The sequence below is a fragment of the Lissotriton vulgaris genome, chromosome 8 (assembly GCF_964263255.1).
Source record: "Lissotriton vulgaris chromosome 8, aLisVul1.2, whole genome shotgun sequence".
Classification (NCBI taxonomy): domain Eukaryota; kingdom Metazoa; phylum Chordata; class Amphibia; order Caudata; family Salamandridae; genus Lissotriton; species Lissotriton vulgaris.
The window spans coordinates 112,624,152-112,644,454 of record NC_141696.1 but is presented as its reverse complement, the minus strand read 5'-3'; the positions used below and the strand labels follow the sequence as shown (position 1 = coordinate 112,644,454).

At 49.9% G+C, this 20,303-nt stretch overlaps 1 protein-coding gene across 1 annotated transcript in view; it reads right to left on the bottom strand.

Moving 5' to 3' along the window:
* LOC147693564 (uncharacterized) overlaps window positions 1–3,933 on the bottom strand; it is a 38,650-nt gene extending 34,717 nt beyond the window's left edge. The window contains exon 1 of the mRNA XM_086933783.1: window positions 2,570–3,933. The gene's annotated coding sequence lies outside the window, so the exon portion shown is untranslated. The remainder of the gene's footprint in view (window positions 1–2,569) is intronic.
* Window positions 3,934–20,303: the final 16,370 nt, after the last annotated feature.

Genomic DNA, 20,303 nt, shown 5'->3' with positions numbered 1-20,303 from the left:
CTAAACATCCTCATCTAGAATTTTTGTACATTTCTGGCCATATGGCAGGGTCACTACCGGTGTCAGGTCCTACAAGCTGCGCCTCCCCTCTGGATGTGCGCATGCGCAGTGTTACCCCGGGAATTGCCCGGTCTACGCCCTGAACTCCATTTACCCACTAAAGGAGGGCCCTTACTCTGCGCCGGTGGCGTCGTGAGTCCACGCGCGCGGGGTGGCTACCAGCCTAAGGAAAGCGTGAACTACTCCTACCCGCGCTCCTTTGCTTTGTAGCATCCATTACCTTGCCCCTGGAGTTGTGGGAGTGGCCCGCAGGCCCCTCCCCCTGGGCGGGAACCTCCATAGGATGATGCCCGCCCCCTCAGACCTCAAATATGTGCTCACCGATAATGACCTTACCGCATGCCCCATACCTAATAAATACGACGACCTATGGGAAAAAATTCTAAAGGACAGCTACACTGGCTAATAAAACAGTATCAACGTATAGCTACAAAGGGAAAAAGGGCCTAAAGACACATAGCATTAAATACAGTTCACTTCAAACAGTATCAACGTATAGCTACAAAGGGAAAAAAGGCCTAAAGATACATAGCATTAAACACAGTTCACTTCAAACAGTATCAACGTATAGCTACAAAGGGAAAAAAGGCCTAAAGACACATCGCATTAAATACAGTTCACTTCACACATGACTTGATAAAAGGGGGAAAAATTCCTAGACAAAAGCATCAACAAAATATACCAACAGTTCATCTCTATTACCCTGTGAGACCCGTGGACCGTACATCCAGAACTTACCATTCAACCAGACATAAGAACTGCTACCAAACATTTTGTTCCAAGGGATGGTGGGTGGGAAAACAAAGAAGCCCCGAGCGCGGGGCACACCGTTTCGGCGAGGGAGCGTCCAGGGACAAGGGGGTCTCCTGGGCGCTCCCTATCTCTTTATTCCCGAGGGGCCAGGTGGCCCCTCCTCTAGCCCGCCCCCCTTGACCCGGACCCACTTCCCAGGATCCGGGTCAAGGTGGCCGCCAGCCAACCGGCGGTGGGCCGCGCCCCCCAGGGCACGCCCCCACCGCCGAATGGCAACAAAGGAAACTGTGGGGGCGACGGTCGCCGCGCCGCCATGCGTGCGGGGGGGCCGAGGGCCCCCCCTTTTCACATGGTCAGCGACTAGCTGCCGCCTCCCCCCCAATCCGGCACCCAATACCCAGGAACGTGGACACGAGACGTCTTTACTTTTTGGGAGGCGGGCGCTAGTCGCCCGGCCGTATTTATTAAAGTATGAAATTAAAAAAGGTTTTAATTGCATAATCAACAATTTATACAAAAATTCAGCAGGACATTTAGGTTTAGCAATAAGTTTGAGAGCCTGACTTTAACAAAACTCTAATACATGTTATTTTCCTAACTTATACTAAACATCCTCATCTAGAATTTTTGTACATTTCTGGCCATATGGCAGGGTCACTACCGGTGTCAGGTCCTACAAGCTGCGCCTCCCCTCTGGATGTGCGCATGCGCAGTGTTACCCCGGGAATTGCCCGGTCTACGCCCTGAACTCCATTTACCCACTAAAGGAGGGCCCTTACTCTGCGCCGGTGGCGTCGTGAGTCCACGCGCGCGGGGTGGCTACCAGCCTAAGGAAAGCGTGAACTACTCCTACCCGCGCTCCTTTGCTTTGTAGCATCCATTACCTTGCCCCTGGAGTTGTGGGAGTGGCCCGCAGGCCCCTCCCCCTGGGCGGGAACCTCCATAGGATGATGCCCGCCCCCTCAGACCTCAAATATGTGCTCACCGATAATGACCTTACCGCCACAGGCCAGCATTGTTAACCGACGATCTGGCCTCCCCCTGCCTAGACCTACCCTAGAAAGTTCTCACTCTAGCAAACCTTCCAACCAGGCCCAGACCCCAGGCCCCTTCCTTCCTCTGTCAAATGGACTCCCCTTACCAGGTAGGACAAATACACCCATGTTGGATCATCTGGAACTGGGGCTTGAAATAATTTGTCCCGCTGTGTGTTGATCCTCTTTATCGAGTGATTCAACGCCCTGACCGGGTCCTTGCCACCCTGGGATCAGTTGAGACCCACCCACTGTGCCACCCGGGCTTGTCCTGAAGACCCACCCACAGTGGAGATGAACCCATCAATCAGTATTCGCCTCCCCAGTTTGGCCCATTCAGTCCCCCCTAGGTGAGGTATCACCACTGACAGGGGGTCGGGCTGCTGAGCTAAAAGTCCCTGAAAGCAGTTCCTGAACTGACCATGGCACAGACCCTCAAACCCACTCTTCCCTGTCCTGCGTCCGGCACGTTGTTTGTGCTGGCACATTTTTAGCTCCTCAACTTCTGACGAGGAGTTCCTCCCCTGCGTGGCAGGTTTGAGAAACTGCAAGAACCAGAAAAAGACCAAGAAAACCTGGGCAACCATTTTTAGCTCCTCAACTTCTGGTGAGGAGTTCCTCCCCTGCGTGGCAGGTTTGAGAAACTGCAAGAACCAGAAAAAAGACCAAGAAAACCTGGGTAACCATTCCCACTTCCACCTTAGGGAATGGGTAACACTTACACCTGCCAGCAATACTTGGGCCCTTGGTGTCTTCTTTCTCGACGTATGCTTTCCTTTTGACGTCCACCCACTGATGATGTTGCGGTGTGGAGTACTCCTCAGATATCCGCCATGGACCCAGCCGTGACTGACGTAAGCATCCCTTGGGCTGTCCACCTGTTGCAGCTGCTGTGATATGGAGCACTCCAGGTATCAACCATGGACCCGGTCATACATAAATTGGAAAGATAGACACACACCATTAGTCTTTCCGGCAATAACTGCTGTACACGTGTCAGACTTACATTACCATCAGTCGCTAAACTTAGCTAATCTTAATGCCAGATCCGTACACCTCAACACGCCGACAGCAAATGTTAAGCATAGCCTCAGTTTGTCTGCTTCCTACCCACGTCTTTATGCATAGGATCTATGTGTTAAAACAAGACGGCTTACTTAGCAGTGCAGTATCACAGTTGTTGGCTCAAGATTTAGCACAGTCCAAACTCCGCCAGGCCCTAAGCTGGCCCCAAGGACCTTTTAAGTACGCCACTTTGGCTTCTGTGAAATATCATCCCAGCCACCCGGACATGATCACATGCATCCCCAGAACTATGTGATGCCGCAACTAGGCTCTTGGGCACCTTTTAGGTGTGACATCAGAGTGTGTATCTTTATCAGGACCCCCATTATTCGTTCTAGAGGCTCTAGGCCCTGTCTCTATGCCATTCGTGGTTCCCCCACCATATTATTAATATATGGCTTTGGTGTACCCCTAGAGCTCAACGTATATGGTGGTAAATTACTGTGTGCTATAGAGGTCTTCCCACCGAATCATTTGCCTCCAATCTCATCCTAGGCTCAACGTATATTGGCCCGTTTACCTGTGTGAAAAATAAGTTTACTGACTGAACCAAAGGGGGTGTGTTTAGTACAAATACATATATTTGTTGTTATACACCTGCCCTTTTCCATTTACTCATTCATGACATTAAAGAGTGGTAAAACAAGTAGCTCTATATTCCCTCAAGACTTAGCCTGAAGGCTGCACGCAATACAGCTAACCCTAGGATAGTTTACTAATAATGTTGGTTTAAACCTATCATCCATGAAGGGGGCGTTTGGACAGGTGCAATGTTAGGACTGGCGTATATCCCCCCTATATTAGTGAACAGCACCTCATATGGTGATTAGCTCCACAATGAAATAAGTCCATTGTTTGGCTTTCTGCCTTGGCTTGCGAAGGAAAGTGGGACCTGGGAAACTGTCCCTCAGTCTCGCTAAGCCCTACCCTTAGATGTCGTTAACCCCCAGGTTGACCCCAATGGAAGGTGGTATACCCTATTCGTGAATGGTTCCATGATTGTTCCAACTATCACCTAGCAGACCACTGATAGTCGTTCTATAATGACAAATTTGACTTATGGCAATGGCTGTTCCTCGCGTAAGAGAACTAAGCAGCAACCATGGCTTCGATAAAGTATAGCAAGTGCTTATGGGACATGAATAAGCAGCCCAGGCATGTCACCAACCATCCCATTCTCCAGGTGAAATTTAATGTCCCCATTTTGCGTGAGCTCTGATTTAGACAATGAGTTTTTCAGAACTGAACTCATCAACCGAATGCCAACAGAGCATATTTTGGGTAACTCACCACCCCTGGTGGGTACCCGTCTCATCAGGGAGCTGCGTCTGCCTTGTGAATTCTACCCAGGTACAACCCGAGCATTTTAAACGCCCAAGTTCCCCATTGCTGGGTCCCCCCCGGCACGTGGATGCGATCCAGTTGATGGGCATTGGTGACTTTGTGTACCTCGGGTCACATTGAATACAGCGGATACCACCCGTGCCAATTTAAGATGGCGTAGGTGCCACCGTTTTTTGGGCTGACTGGATTCTTAAATGCTTGAAGAGCTGGGGATGTGTTACCTTACCACACTTATGTTACACTGGCTACTGATGAAAGAAATGTTAAAGGTACAAGTCTAATTTCTGCTAGAAAGGCAGCAGCCTGCCCCCCAATAACCTTAATGTAACAATATACCCCGATAATGTACACAAAGTAATATAACAATAAAATAAAAAATGTTTAGGGCACAACATTGCGACAGTCAGATCTGCCTCCTGCCCAACAGCTTTTTTGCAATAATGAAGTACAAACACTGCAAAACCAAATTTATCAGAACACATCGCCTTCCTCTTAAGATGTCACACAATTTGGTAACGACCAACCCTGAAGTATTTATTTAACACCCACCCGAATGTCTCAATTTACTACGAAGGACATAACAATGTTCCGTGATCCGGGACATTCTGTTTTGTCCAGCACAGGGAGATTACGCGCTTTGTCCAGACTCACGGGATGTTGAGCGTCATCACAGAGTCTCGAACCCAGTTCCCCAGAATTGAGAGCAACCACCCTAGCCGTTACAGCCACTTTGTCTGTGGTTGATCTATATCCTGCCCAAACTTCACAAACACCCTAATGGTAGTCCAGGCAGACCCGTCATCTCTGCCTGTGGATGCCCGCCTTTCCTATCAGAACCCTCACACAATTTCTAGACACCCTTTTCAAACCGTTTATTGTACTACTGGGGCAGTTTGTGATGTAGGACTCCCTTCTCTAATGTCACCCAAGACGAGACCATATCTGGGAATAAAGATGTGGTGAACTCAAGGACACTGCCACCCCAGGCCCCTCTAGAATTTCTGTTGAAATGGCATCACAAGTGGTACCGCTATATAAATTATGTCATATGATTTGTTTAAAAAGGACATGGTTCGCACTCTAGCAGACTGAGTATTTACCATGATGCATGATACGGAGAAAGCCAATTTCTCGGACCTAGCCTATGTTAGTTATAGAAGGCGAATAAGCGTGTAACTTGGTACACAAAACCAATGAAAGCTCAACACATTATTGTACGTCCCCGAAGGGCACCCACGAACACTGGAAGGAACTCTACCCTTTGAGCAAGTCCCCCGTATCCGTAAGTATTGTACCATTGAAGAGGACTACCTCACAAATGCCAATTCGCTCTCTAATAAGCTTAGCAAAGGAGGATAGCGCAAGGAATTAGTTCAAACTTCTTTAAAAGGACATGTTTCCCTACGAGACCCTTTCAGTATACCAAGGCAAGTACTAACTAATCCAATTATTAGTGTACTGAAATAAAACTGGAAAATTATTATTCAAAGAATGTGTCCCACTTCTAGTCGGGGGTCCAGACTAGCCTACATTTCCAATTGAAATGCGAACCAATTCCTTCTATGTTGTAAAATGCCCTTATGAGAAGTTGTACCTAGGGCAAACCACTCAGGCAGTAAAGTCAAGGGTTTTACAACACCGGTACCGCATCAAGTGCGGTACTCGAGCGGCACCGTGAATCCCTCTCAGGACCCGAACCGAATCAGGTATCGGAGCGCTTTACATAGCCCCAGTTACGTTACATGAGGACGGACCCACATTCATTTTTTAGCACGGGGAGATTTAAGTGATTTACCCAGAATCACAGGAGGTTTTGGCGTCCTTACCGAGACTAGAACCCAGATCCCCAGTTTCAGTGCCCTAGCCGCTAGACCAAATCATCTCCTCTAATTGCACTACATTGTCTCAAAATTAAACGCTTTGGGAGTCCTTTCCAGGTGAAGCCTCTGCGGACCCCCTTGATTTTTGTAATACTCCCTGGAACAGCAGTCGGAGAATACTTATAGCAGTACAGTGTAGTGATTGTTTTAAATTAATGGCGTACAAGATTGAATATCAGTATAGCCACACTGCGCACGTCTCTGAACACAAAGCTGCCATTGTTGACAAAGTGCTTCCTGGAACCATACATGTTAATGAGAGGGAAGCTCCTACTGTAGTTGCATTAATTAAGCAGTGCAAATCCCTCTAACCAGATCGCCCACATTTTACAATTGGCAATTACAAGCAAACCAAACTCGTTTGTGCCTCTCACCTTTAGGAAACACAAGCAGAGAAAGTAACTGTCATAATATTGACTGTACACGTTATTTAAGAAAGAGAAAGCGGTAATTCATATGTCAGTGTAAATGTGAATAGAAATGGTAAACACAGATGAAGCATATATAAGAAGGACGTGAATTGTTCTGTAGAGAATGTGTTAGCTGATCAGAACATGTAGGGTAACACTGTCAGTGTTGTTGCCTGAACGTTAATTATATCTCAGAAAAAAACATCCATTTAACGAGATGTAAACCATCCGCCTCGGAAGCCTGTGGAATGCCAGAAAAAACCACGCGGTGTCGAGAGAAATATACACAGCAGGAGCAGCATTCTGTTATCTACTGGTGTTTAACCCACTTTAGCGCGCAATCCTTTAACACGCCACTCCCGCCCCACCTAGGCTCATTGTAAGGCTGAAGGGAAAATCACAAAGGAGAGACTCAAATCACCTATTTCTCTGACCTGCATCGCACTAAAGAAGCAATTCTAAAATAACCGGCTTCTCAACCGTACACTTGCAACAGCTGTGTTCTCCACTTAACTTTTCGGGAATCACAAGCCTTCCTCCGAGCTCCGCGCCCTTCCGACTCATGCTCGCGCTCCGACACCCGTCAATCCCGAACCCTGGTCAACGCCTCTGCTTGTGACATGCCGGACGACCTCCACCTCTGTCTGTTAAACGCCGGACGACGGCCTGTAGCTCCCCCGAAGCTGCTCCGCCTGGAAATACAAAAACAGGGATCACGACGGTCCGGGCAATGTCCAATGTTCCTCCTGTAAACAAGGAGTTAGCTTCCAGCGAGGTCCCGGTGCTCTGCAACGCCGACCGAATCACCTGGAAAAGAAAGCGAGATCATTAAAACAAAGAAGCCCCGAGCGCGGGGCACACCGTTTCGGCGAGGGAGCGTCCAGGGACAAGGGGGTCTCCTGGGCGCTCCCTATCTCTTTATTCCCGAGGGGCCAGGTGGCCCCTCCTCTAGCCCGCCCCCCTTGACCCGGACCCACTTCCCAGGATCCGGGTCAAGGTGGCCGCCAGCCAACCGGCGGTGGGCCGCGCCCCCCAGGGCACGCCCCCACCGCCGAATGGCAACAAAGGAAACTGTGGGGGCGACGGTCGCCGCGCCGCCATGCGTGCGGGGGGGCCGAGGGCCCCCCCTTTTCATTTGAGCAGTGGATTTAGTTATTGGATTGAGAAGGAAGAGGGAAGGGTCTAGATTTTTTTTTGGGGGGGGGGGGGGGGGAGTTTGTAGCCATAAGAGGGGGTTTGGGGTGACTAAAGGGGAGGTGGAGGGGAGTTAGTATGGGGAAATATGAAATTAATTTGAGTGGTGGACATGTTATGCTGTTTTTTGGATTTAAAAGGAATAGTGGAGGGATAGAAGAGGGAAAAGAGGGAAGGGTATAGCATCTTCTTTTTTATTATGAAGATATGATTCTGCATTTTGGGTTCTCTGAAGTCTTTGAAGCCTGTTCTCGAGGTTTGCCATTCTAGGGTCTTTCAGCTGAAATGCGTCAGATGATGAAGAGCTTTTTCCTTCTATTTTTATTTCACATTTTAATTGTATCTCCCCTTCAGCCTATCTCTCTTTCTGCACTCGAGATTCGCACGGCTGTGAGAGATAATAGCATCATTAAAATGTTCCTCGTGCTGAACTTTTTGAGACGCCTGTAGTGCCTCTGAAAGAGAAAAGACCCAGATAAAAGACAGCCCCCCACCCCCTTTGCCTCCGCCCTTTAACGAAAGCTCTTCAGCTGCGCCTGCTTAATGCACGTCTTTGTTGGCGCTGTCTCGCAGGTGAAGCGCTAATTTGGTTTTTGAGCTGCGTCGTCAGTGACTCATTCTCACCCCTCAGGCTGGCGAGGCCGCAGCTTCTCGCCGAGACACGTCTGCGCACCTTTATCACGCGCATTGCAGGGGTCTCGAAAGCGGGGGGGGGGGGGGGGCGGGGTGGGGGGGCAGTGGCGTAGCAAGGTCAGGTGGTCAGGGGCGGCTGGTGACATTTGAAAGTGGTAGGGCGTAAAAGTTTGAGTTCCTATGGCGAGCGAGCATTGGGAGCGAGGCCGACCATCATAATAGGCACATGGAACTTAATCCTCAGGTCGCTGCTTCTCTGCCCCTCGAAGCTCCTAACAGCTCCCAGGCAGCATCCTTGGAGACCCCTGTGCACCCAGCGAGCATGTCTGTGCCCCAGTGTGTTCCAAGTCCTAAAGCAAATACTGTGCCACAGAGTTCCCTGGATTCCTGATGTTGCACCTGTGCCCAAGGTAGATCCTATATTAATAAGTACCACAGGAACACTGTACAGGACAACAGCAATTACCTCCAGCACTGTGCTTTACAGAGTTCGGGTGCACACATAGTTTTTTTTAAATTATATTCCTCCTTTGTATATATGTTCACTGTCACTGTATATCACACTCTAAACGTATTTTGCAGGGGCTAAAGGGGCTGCGATAATAAACAGTGCCCTCTAACAGTTTAGAACTTGATAGGCAGATTAGAAGATAAAGACCTGATACCGAACAGACACCGCCTGACCGTGAAGGCCACGGAAACATGAAAACATGCACAGGCATACACATTAGGACTGCCTTGGTTCTGTTTTACAATACACACGACGGAGGTGTCACTTGTCAGGTTTCGTGAAGGCCCTCGAAGCAGTGAGGTTTCTTGCCAGTCGCTTGCCTAACTCGCCGCTACAGGAGTAGCTTGCTGCCTAAACCCGCTTCCAGCCCTGAAGGAGAGGAGGAGAGGAGGAATACCATCTGCGTGGCCGCAGAGGAGGCGCGAGGCGCGGCTCCGGGACTGCGAGGCTCAGCTATCAGCTACATCAGCTGTTGCCTCTTCCCGTGCGAGCCGCGCCCCCTCCCAGTGCCCGCCCCCACCAAATCGCCTACAACCTCTCGTGGCTCCCGCTACGCGGGCGCCACTCGCAGTGAGGTTTCTTGCCAGTCGCTTGCCTAACTCGCCGCTACAGGAGTAGCTTGCTGCCTAAACCCGCTTCCAGCCCTGAAGGAGAGGAGGAGAGGAGGAATACCATCTGCGTGGCCGCAGAGGAGGCGCGAGGCGCGGCTCCGGGACTGCGAGGCTCAGCTATCAGCTACATCAGCTGTTGCCTCTTCCCGTGCGAGCCGCGCCCCCTCCCAGTGCCCGCCCCCACCAAATCGCCTACAACCTCTCGTGGCTCCCGCTACGCGGGCGCCACTCGCAGTGAGGTTTCTTGCCAGTCGCTTGCCTAACTCGCCGCTACAGGAGTAGCTTGCTGCCTAAACCCGCTTCCAGCCCTGAAGGAGAGGAGGAGAGGAGGAATACCATCTGCGTGGCCGCAGAGGAGGCGCGAGGCGCGGCTCCGGGACTGCGAGGCTCAGCTATCAGCTACATCAGCTGTTGCCTCTTCCCGTGCGAGCCGCGCCCCCTCCCAGTGCCCGCCCCCACCAAATCGCCTACAACCTCTCGTGGCTCCCGCTACGCGGGCGCCACTCGCAGTGAGGTTTCTTGCCAGTCGCTTGCCTAACTCGCCGCTACAGGAGTAGCTTGCTGCCTAAACCCGCTTCCAGCCCTGAAGGAGAGGAGGAGAGGAGGAATACCATCTGCGTGGCCGCAGAGGAGGCGCGAGGCGCGGCTCCGGGACTGCGAGGCTCAGCTATCAGCTACATCAGCTGTTGCCTCTTCCCGTGCGAGCCGCGCCCCCTCCCAGTGCCACGCCCCCTCTCACCCAATAACCATTTAACCGCCATTCCAACGCGCATCGCGGGACGCGCGCGGGTCGGAGCCCGGGGCAAGCCCGGGCCAAGGGCGGGCCCGTTGTTGCCCGTTAGCGCCCGATAGAGACCGGACCGGGCCATCTCTCTTTCATCAACGACCTGGCAACAAACATCATGCCAGCAAAAACCAGAAGCACCTCCAAACCCAAACCTAAATCCAAACATGCGCAGGAGGTAGCACAGGTAACAGGCCCCATTGACCTGTTCATATCGCGGGTAAACGATACAATAAACCAAAGCATAGCTTTAATGGAAAAGAGAGTCTCTATGGATCTCATGAGCGCAAATGCTAAGCGCTCATCACTCGGTGCCATAGCGAACGCTGCATCCCCAATCAACTTGACCTCCCAAAATAGCTCACTCCCAGTGCCTCTTTCAACTACAGAACTTAACACCGTTCCATCAGTAGTCGATCTGTCAGTCACGCACTCTGAATCGGATCCCTCATTAACATCAGAAGATTTGGAATCAACCCCAGACCTAGCCGGCTGTCATACGCAAGGAGACATCCAAACCTCCAACAACCTACCTCAGCACGATGAGAGAGAAAGGGCAACATCGGAAACCCGACTATTATTTAGAGGAAAAATACAAAGCTCACCCACGACCAACTCAAACTCCCCATGCTCCAACAGCATACTGCACATACCTGACTGCACTCTCCCACACAAGCCAATATCCAGCAACAACAACGCAGCTGAGCAATGCAAGACCTGCAGAATCACATCCCAAGTGCTAACCACCACCAAAGACCTACTTTACCAATACCTAAAGCCTATCCAGCTGAGTGTTAGAAACCTCGAGGCTCAATTAACAATAATATCAGCTACTCTCCTAGATACAAACACCAGGATAGACGTAAAGGGCCAGCGAAACACTACACACCCACCAAAAAAGCAAAACCAAAAACATATCCAGAAAGTAGCCAGTCATACAAATGCAACACCTATAATACAAAAGAACCCTAATCCATCGTCTGTCATACCCAAACCAATACTAAGCACGCTCCACTCCCACCAGGAGAAACCACCACAACAGAAATCATCACAACAAAAAGAGCAGCAGGCAGATACCAAAGGGAAGGTCACGGCACGAACCCCATGTCCAGCACAAAACCCAGACCCTAGCAGAATCCCCCAGGAGAAACCTGACTCCCAGCCTACGAACTCCCCACCCCCCCCAAAAAACACCTAAGAACGTAACGGAAACCACCCCGAAAAAATACCCTGTAGTGAGACGCCCTGCCCATTTGCCCCCTGAAGCTACTCCATACACAATAGTTCTAACAGGAGTACCCGAGTTAGTAGATGACACCCCAGAAACTGCCTGGTCACTCAAAAACAAGGCCATGCAGTGGCTTAGCATAAATAGACCTCTTGAATCCCACCTATCAGGAGGAATTACGTCAGCACGTAGGGTAGCCTGGATAGGCAAAACCAAGAAAACAATACGCGGTGATTGCATCATTGTAACATGCAAAGATCCCGCAACGGTTGACTATATATGTGCCTGGCCACAACTCGAGAAAAAAGGGGGAATAGACGCTCGTCACCTCTCTCTTTTTTACCCCCCAATGAAACAACAACACAACCCCCCTCCCTGGGAATGGTACCATCATCCCAAAGGCCCGAGGAACCAGGACCCATGGCGACAAACACCATGGATCCGGAGGGATTTCCCACGCGAATACCTTGATAGGGGGGGGCCAAGAGAAAGGTATGTCGATAGCCAAGTTCCATACTGGCAGGACAGATCATACCCAGTATATGAGGGTTGGCAGGGTTTCCCGACCCAAAACCGTTACGAGTGCCTCGACATGGTCGATTGACCACCCACTGATGATCTTAACCAACCCACAGCTGCCTCCTTACACTCAGTTGTCGCTTCACACTTCCCAGTCCCTGACAAGCACCAGATAACTCCCTCTAAACAGCCTGAAGCATCAGAGACCCCAACGACTCAACAAAATAACCTCTTGACCCTCCCCCCCCAGAGAACCTGGACACGAGTGCAGGATCTCTCATTGAACAAACTCTAACCACCGAAATCCCTACCAACAGCAAAACAGCACGCACCACCTCGACTGTTAACGAGGCCACGACCGTAGGCATAGCTTTCTGGAACGTCGCAGGCCTAACCGGAAAAATAACATGCCCTCAATGGTTGGAAATTGCACGAAGCCACCAAATCTTGTGCCTACAAGAGACCTGGCGTCTATCCCCCCTCCATCTAGCGGGATATAAAACATTCTTTACCAAAGCAACGCCAAGCACAATGGGAAGACCAAAAGGTGGCCTCATGATTTATTTCTCCAACACCTTAGCAGTTAAGGTAAAAATAACAAAAGAAACACCTGCCTTTCAAGTCATTCAAATCACACACCACACCACCGCATCGAGGAACATCTATATACTCATAAACTATTATAACAACATAGGCACGCAGGACTGCTGTTCAAACCTGGATGAAATGGTGGCCCATATATCTACACTTCAAAACGTGAATATAAGCGAGACAATAAAATACATCTGGGGAGGCGATTTCAACCATCCAATATGCCCAAACCACAAAACTGGGACCTGTGGTCTACAATCTGAATCCGGTAACCCGATTCCTCACTTCGCCCACACTCAAAGCGGAAACAAGCTGAATGAAATTGTATTTACTCTGGACCTTGACTTTGTAAATGAGCTAGTGGACCCGGCCCAGGAATTTCGACCCACCTTCCATGGGCGAGGTTGCACATCTACCATCGACTTTATCCTAGCCTCCAATACCTGCAAGAACTCGCTAACTAACTACAAAGTAGGGTCCTGTCCGATTAGCGATCACTATCCCCTAAGCGTGGAGATTACATTGGAGAAATTAGGTCCTTCTACAACGAAAATTAGTTCTCTCGATCAACAAACAATATCAATAAGGAAGAGGAACGGGTTCGCAATTAAATGGGCCAAAGTCGATCCCGAGGTGACCTCGCAAAGGATATTTGAAAAAACACACCCCTGGTTAAGGGACTGTCTGTCCGCTGAGGCTTCGCCTGAACTAATCATTACCTCCTTCCATAATATCCAAGGGGCAATAAGAGATGAGTTGGTCAAATACAGGACAAACAAACCAATATCCCAAACTAAAAGATGGTTCAACTCAGACTGCAGAAAGGCCCTTTCGGCTTTAAAAGATGCCCTCCGGCAGGAACCAAGAGACGTCCAATTAATTTCATCCCGGAGGAAAGCGTATAACGAAGCCAGGAAAAACCGAAGGTGCCAGATAAAGAGAGACCTTTGGTGCCAATTACACGAAAGCGCACTAAAAAAGGACAGCATAACTTTTTGGCAGACCATTAGATCACCCTTCTTGGACAATGATACTGATCCAAATCTACTTGACGTAGCAGTAACCGAGAACGAATGGGTCCGCCACTTCACAAAAATTTTTGGCTTGCCACCTGACACACCTCGAACAGAACGCGAGGCTGAAGCAGAGAATCATCTTCTTCCCATTAATTTACCCATAAACTTACGCTTCACCGTAACCGAGGTCAGAAAAGCAATTACAGCGTCAAAAACTGGCAAGGCTCCCGGTCCAGACGGGGTACCCATGGACTTGTTCTTATATAACAGTGACTATTGGTCGCTAATAATAACCCGGGTAATGTCTGCAGTCGCTGAAATCGGTCTCCTTCCTTCATGGTCATCATCTACACTCTTGCCAATATTCAAGAAAGGGGACCGCAACGACCCCGCGTGCTACCGGCCGATCTCCCTTCTGGATTCCACGGGCAAAATTGCAGGTCGACTACTCCTGGACCGTTTACAATCTTGGGCCCAGGCAAATAACATCTTTACAGACCTGCAATACGGCTTCCAGAAGGGGCTCGGCACGGTGGAGCAAGCCCTAAATCTGACCCTCCTGGCCGGTAAATACGCCCATGCAAAAGAAGGAAAAATTTACCTGGTCTATGTAGATCTGAGCGCAGCTTTCGACTGCGTTCAGCATGCAAAGCTGTGGGAAATCATGTCGAACCTTGGAGTAGACCCAGCGATATTGGCCTTTCTCAGGGGTCTATACACCAACGCAGAAGGCCGAGTGCGTTACGGCATTGGCGGCGATCTATCACGTCCTTTTAAAATCATGCGAGGAGTTAGGCAAGGGTGCGTATTGGCACCCTTCCTATTCAATCTATACACCAACGGGATTGAAAAAGCAATGCTGGCAGGGAGCCAGGACCTCCCGCAAATAGTACGCCGCCCCATACCCATTCTACTCTACGCCGACGACTCGGTCATCCTGGCCCGAACTGCCAACCAACTCCAACGACAGCTGAACAAATATGTGACGTTCATGGACTCTTTGGGTCTAAAAGTAAACACAAAGAAAACATTCACAATGTCCATAGGACCCAAACCCGGAAATTCAAAATCCTTATATATAAACAATACCAAGCTGGAAAAAACGTCAGTTTACCCATACCTGGGTATACTCGTGGACGATTCAATGACCTGGCGAAAAGCCATTGAAGCCAGAAACCTTAACTTTCGTCGAGCAACATCAGCACTTTGTGCCTTCTCCAGGAAACTAGGCAAACCAGCTCCGTCGGAACTATTAACTTTATACTATGCAAAATGCCACAGTGTGGCGAGCTACGGGGCAGGCATCTGGGGTTACGGAAGCATCAAACAACTACAGGCAACGGAGAATGCCTTCATTAAGTACGTCCTGGCCCTTCCCCAAAGCTCCCCGACTTTAGCATCACACCGAGAGCTAGGGATGGATTTTGTGACAGACACCATACGCTGCCAGCCTCTCATTCTATGGCACCGCATATGGTGCAATCCAGAAAGCCATGTAACACGCTCCCTCATCACAGACTGCCTGAGCCTTGCTCACTGGAGAAAAATCCCCTGGCTCAATTACATTTTTAAATTTTTTCAAGATCTCAACCGTGAGCAATACTTTCTTGATCCACCTTCAATCGAAGATATATCCAAGAAACGGCTGAAAGAACTATGCATAGGCCACTTGAGAGAACTTCGCAATCAGGCGGAGATAGTGAAAACGCAAAATGGAAAAATCTCCCAATTGCAAACAGGAAAATCGATACAGCCTTACCTCACGTTCTTTCTTTCGAACTATGAAAAGTTTCTACTGACTAGATTCCGGTTCGATCTCTTCTTTCGCTTGGTCTCATTTCCAGAACAGAACAGCTGGTCACGGAACTTGATTTTTTGTCCGTGTGATGGGGTTTCCAAGCAATCGACGGTCCATGTCACATTGTTCTGCAAATACTACAGTGTGGCCAGGAAAAAATGGATTCTCTCCCTTCTACGCTCAAGCGGTCAAAGAAACACAAATCCAGCGCTCGCTTATCTCCAGTCGCCGGTAAACCCGCATGAAGCCAAAATGACAGCGACCTTTTTAAAAAAAGTAATGAAAATACGACAGGGCATTGTTTTATAAAATGTAACATGTGAATTTCAGTTTAAAACTGATGGTTTTTAAAAATATTGTACTTTTTATGATTATGCAAATTTTTATAATCGAATAAAAGTTTATGAAATGAAATGAATCAGTTAAAGTTCACCTTGAACGTTAAAAATAAATGTACATGTCATCAGCCTGGGAGTTGTACAAAAAAAGCAACAGCACACAATAAAAAGTGTACTGCAACTGTTTGCAATCACTCAGTTATGTCTCGTTGCCAATGACAAGACATCTTTAAATTACATATACTGATTGGGAACGTTTCCCCTCGGAAGCCGTTTATGCATCAGGGGCTTGTATTTCAGAATTATTAGAGAAAGAAAGGACATCATTTGGAAGGGGGAATATGCTAGTTTATAATTATTTTTTAACCTATGCTGACCTCAAAAGGCTACTTATGTCTAGGTCAAAAGTGCAAAAAAGTCACCCTCCGTCCTAGGCCTTTAGCCGCAAAAATGCACCAAATCGCACGATTTAATTTGGATTACTTTTCTGTTTGTGAGATCACGTCCCTCCAAAACAGTAATAGATTTCTACGTTTGTACTGACTTTATAGTTTACTTTTGTGTGTGTCTTGTAAAGCGCACTGCCACCCGGAGGTGTCCTGGCACTATAGACCGCTAGGGAACCCGTCCTGGCTTTCCCTGTGAGATGTTCCCTCCTGGGTATCTCCAAGGTGAAACCAGGCATCCCCGGCGTTTGTGGGGGGCCGTTGTGGAGATGAGGCAAGCTAATGCCCAGAGTTGCCGAGTGTGATCCCTGGTTAGAGTAGGCACCGAGGCAAGAATTATCGAGTCCGTGGACCCTGGTTCATGACCCTGCTGCGTTGGGAATTGAACCCTGGTCCCGGGCCGTCCTCTGCTTCCAGGTCTGCCGCCTCTAACCAGTGAGCCACACCACTCCACTTTTGTCAATGACTTCAGTGATTGAATTTTTATGCACACATAAGCACTGCTGAAATGTATTCATCATCACGTCCAATGATTGTTAAGCACAGATATACAGAACACAGCTTCAGAAAGGCATTCCTGTCCCACAGAAGTCCCCACAATTCTCTTCTATTTGTTATTGACTCCGTCATTGAGGGGGGAGCTCCAACAGACCTGGAGTGGAAAACGACGGAACACCGGCCCTTGGCCCCAGAAGGCCGAATGTTCCCCTCCCGGGCCGGTAGGAAATGCAAACTTGAAATCGAGGCCCATGCTCTGAACAGCGTGTCAAGCGGGCAATAATTCACAAGCAAATAAGCAATGACCGAGGCCTACGTTGCTTTTGCGTAAACAAAATTATTTAATACCTCATGGTAATGCTCAAGAGAGCTCGACCTGAACAATATATACCCCGGCGCGTCACAATCCGAGCAATGCACGCAGGACAACCCAAAGCCCCTCCCCGGGCAGCCACTGGATCGGAGCCACGGTGGTATAGAGGGAAGGTAAAATGGCCCGCACTTACCGCAGCTAACCCGACGCCATCATATGTCTGAACCATGCGACACGACCACCCCTGCGGTAACTCTGAACTGGGTGAAGCCGTACAGCTGTCCTGGACTGGACAGCTTGTCCAGGGGGAGGGGTGGAAAAAGAAGCATAGCGGGACATTGAATGAACTGTTGAGTGCCTGTTCGAGTGTGAGGAGAGGAATCAGGAACTCATGCCCCGTAACAGCTGCCAGGACGAGTTACTCAGCAGAGGGCCGGGAGGGAGCCGGAGTTACTGTAAGTGTGTGCGCCCTGCTACGAAAGCAAACACCGGCGGGAGCCTGTGCGCCCGACGGGGTCAAGGGCCAACTGGCCCGACTCAATTGTTCCCCCTGTATGAACCACTCCTCGCACTGCCAGACCGGGGTCGAGCAACCGGCCCCAGGATGAGGAATCGCTACAGAAAGTGCAAACATCCGTCAGTCAGTGCACCGAACCAGTGGCTCACTGATCCAGACGATGAAGCTTATTTACACTTCACGGACTACAAATTACAGTTAGAGGGGCGTGCAGGGGAATTAAATTATATAAAACAAAAAACTTACCTCACAGCCGGTCTGCGCCACCTCTGCTCCCTTTGGCGCCTTCACGAACGGCACTGGAGTGGACTAACAACCCCTCTCAGCAAATCCTGGCGCTGCCAGCAGCGCCAGGATTGGCTTAGGGTACGGTTACTACTCGCCCGCCTGCCCATTTGGAGACCGAGGTTTGAGCCTTTGCTCAACCCTCGCTCTCCTAATGGGCATGCGCCAGCCAGAGCAGACACCAGTGCGCATGACTGGGCACAGCGCAAAAATTCGCTCACCGTCCCCACTCATGTGCACTTGTGCTGCTGCCTGTTGCCTGCCCCCTGATCTGACACTGACAATAATTTTTTTTAAACTTCTTTTTATTGATTTTTGTTAACAGTAATTCAAACACAGTATCACGATTATCAAATCTAAGTACATTTTGGGTCTCTCCACAGTACACAAAAACACATGTTAAGGTCTTCATTCAGCTCTCAGTCATTATTCATCAAGGGGACAATCAAGGATGGCCATGTTGGGTACTTGGGTACAACATTATTCAACCTACAACAGTGTCATATTTCACCATCTCCTCCGTTTTGTCATTCTCAGTCCTCCATAGGTATGTCGCACTATCAACCCTTCTTTCAGGCCCAGCCACCTGTATCGCAGTGTATGCTTCTACTTAGTCATATCCATAGATTTCCCCCCCACTCCTCCCACCCAGCTATCCTGCGCCTCTTCAATACACGGCCCATGGCATGTCTGCCCTGTCGAGTGCTAGGTTCTAGGGTGTGTAAGCAAATAAAACGTCAGTAGAGCCCAAATATTTCTAGGTCGCAATGCCACTGGCAGCAGTTCAGCATATGTTGCAAGTTGCTCCTGACACATAATCAAGTTGTCTATCCAATTCTTACATTTCGGTGCCCTTTCCTTACCCCATCGGCAGGCCATCCTTTTAGCCATCAGTAATGCCAATGCTACAAACTTGCGATCATGGGCGTCCGCAGAAATTTTTCCAGGGGGGGGCAAAATGTTAACATCATCACCATCCTCCGACATGATGTGTGCCAGATGGGGCACAAGAAGCAATGAGGCGCAGGAGGAGCTATGGGGGGCAGGAAGCAGGCCGCATATGATCTCATACACCATAGGGTTCTTGTGCCACAGTCATCTCTTTCTTTTGTGGCACCCCAAAATCCATAACTGCCCTGGTCCCTAAAATTAACCCTTAGCACCCCAAAACCCATACCCACCCTGAACCCTAAAATTCCCCCCCCAAACTCATACCCTCCCTGAACACTAAAATTACGCCCCTTGCACCCCAAAACCCATACCCACCCTGAACTCTAAAATGACCCCCTAGCACCCCAAAACCCATACCCACCCTGAACCCTAAAATTACCCCTGCCCCCCAAAACTCATACCCGCCCTGAACCCTAAAAAATCCCCACCTCGCACCCATAACCTATACCCACCCTGACCCCTAAAATTGTCCCCCTGGCACCCCAAAACCCATACCCACCCTGAACCCTAAAATTGTCCCCCAGGCACCCCAAAACCCATACCCGCCCTGAACCCTAAAATTTCCCCCCTTGCACCCCAAAACCCGTATCCGCTCTGAACCCTAAAATTACTCCCCTGGTGTCCCAAAACCCATAACCAACCTGAACTCTAAAATTATCCCCCTGGCACCCCAATCCCTAACCCACCGTGAACCTTAATATTACTCCCTGGCACCTTAAAACCCACACCAACCCTGAACCCTAAAGTTACCGCCTGGCACCCCAAAAGCTGAACACTACATTCTGATTGTGTATTGCACCGTCTCCCTCAGCTCAGGGAGGGTCTGCTGGTCGGGTTCTGCTCGCCCTTCTCTGGAACTGTTCTGCCTGCCCTGTCCCTCTTCCATACCCACCGAGCCTGCCTCCATGCTCACTGCCTGTACCTACTCTGTCTGGCCTGGTTCTTCCTCCTTTGGACCCGCTGTCTTCACTGGCGGAGTTAGGACGCAGGTCTCACTTCTCCCAAGCTGTTCTCCCTCACCCAGACCGCCCACTCCCCCCTCCACTTGCTCTCTCATCTTCCTTCCTCCCTACTTCTCAGACTCTCTTTCCCCACTGCTTCTCTCTCTCTTTCTCTCCTCCTTCTTCGTTCACTCTTACCCCCCACCGTATCAGTCTCCCCAACCCCACCAAGTCTTCCTCTGTCCCCCCTACTCTCTTCCTCCTCCTCATGTCGGTGATAGGGAGCGCGGGCCTTCTCTGAAAATGCGAGCTGGAGGTGAAGTTAAGTGTGAAAGTACCAAGGTGTGAACGTTAAGTGTAAAAGCACCAAGGTGTGAACCGGGAGAAGTAGGAAGTAGTAAGGGGTGGGTGGCAGGTAGAGGGTCAAAGGGGACACTGGCTCTCAGAGAGGTGAAAAGGGGCGTGGAGCAGCCTGGCACCGGTCGCACCGCCATAGAGCCGGCCCTGGTAGGGGGGCAAAGAGGGCGCTTCGGGTGGGGAGGGGGGGCAAGCACCCCTCCTTGCCCCCCTGCGGACGCCCATG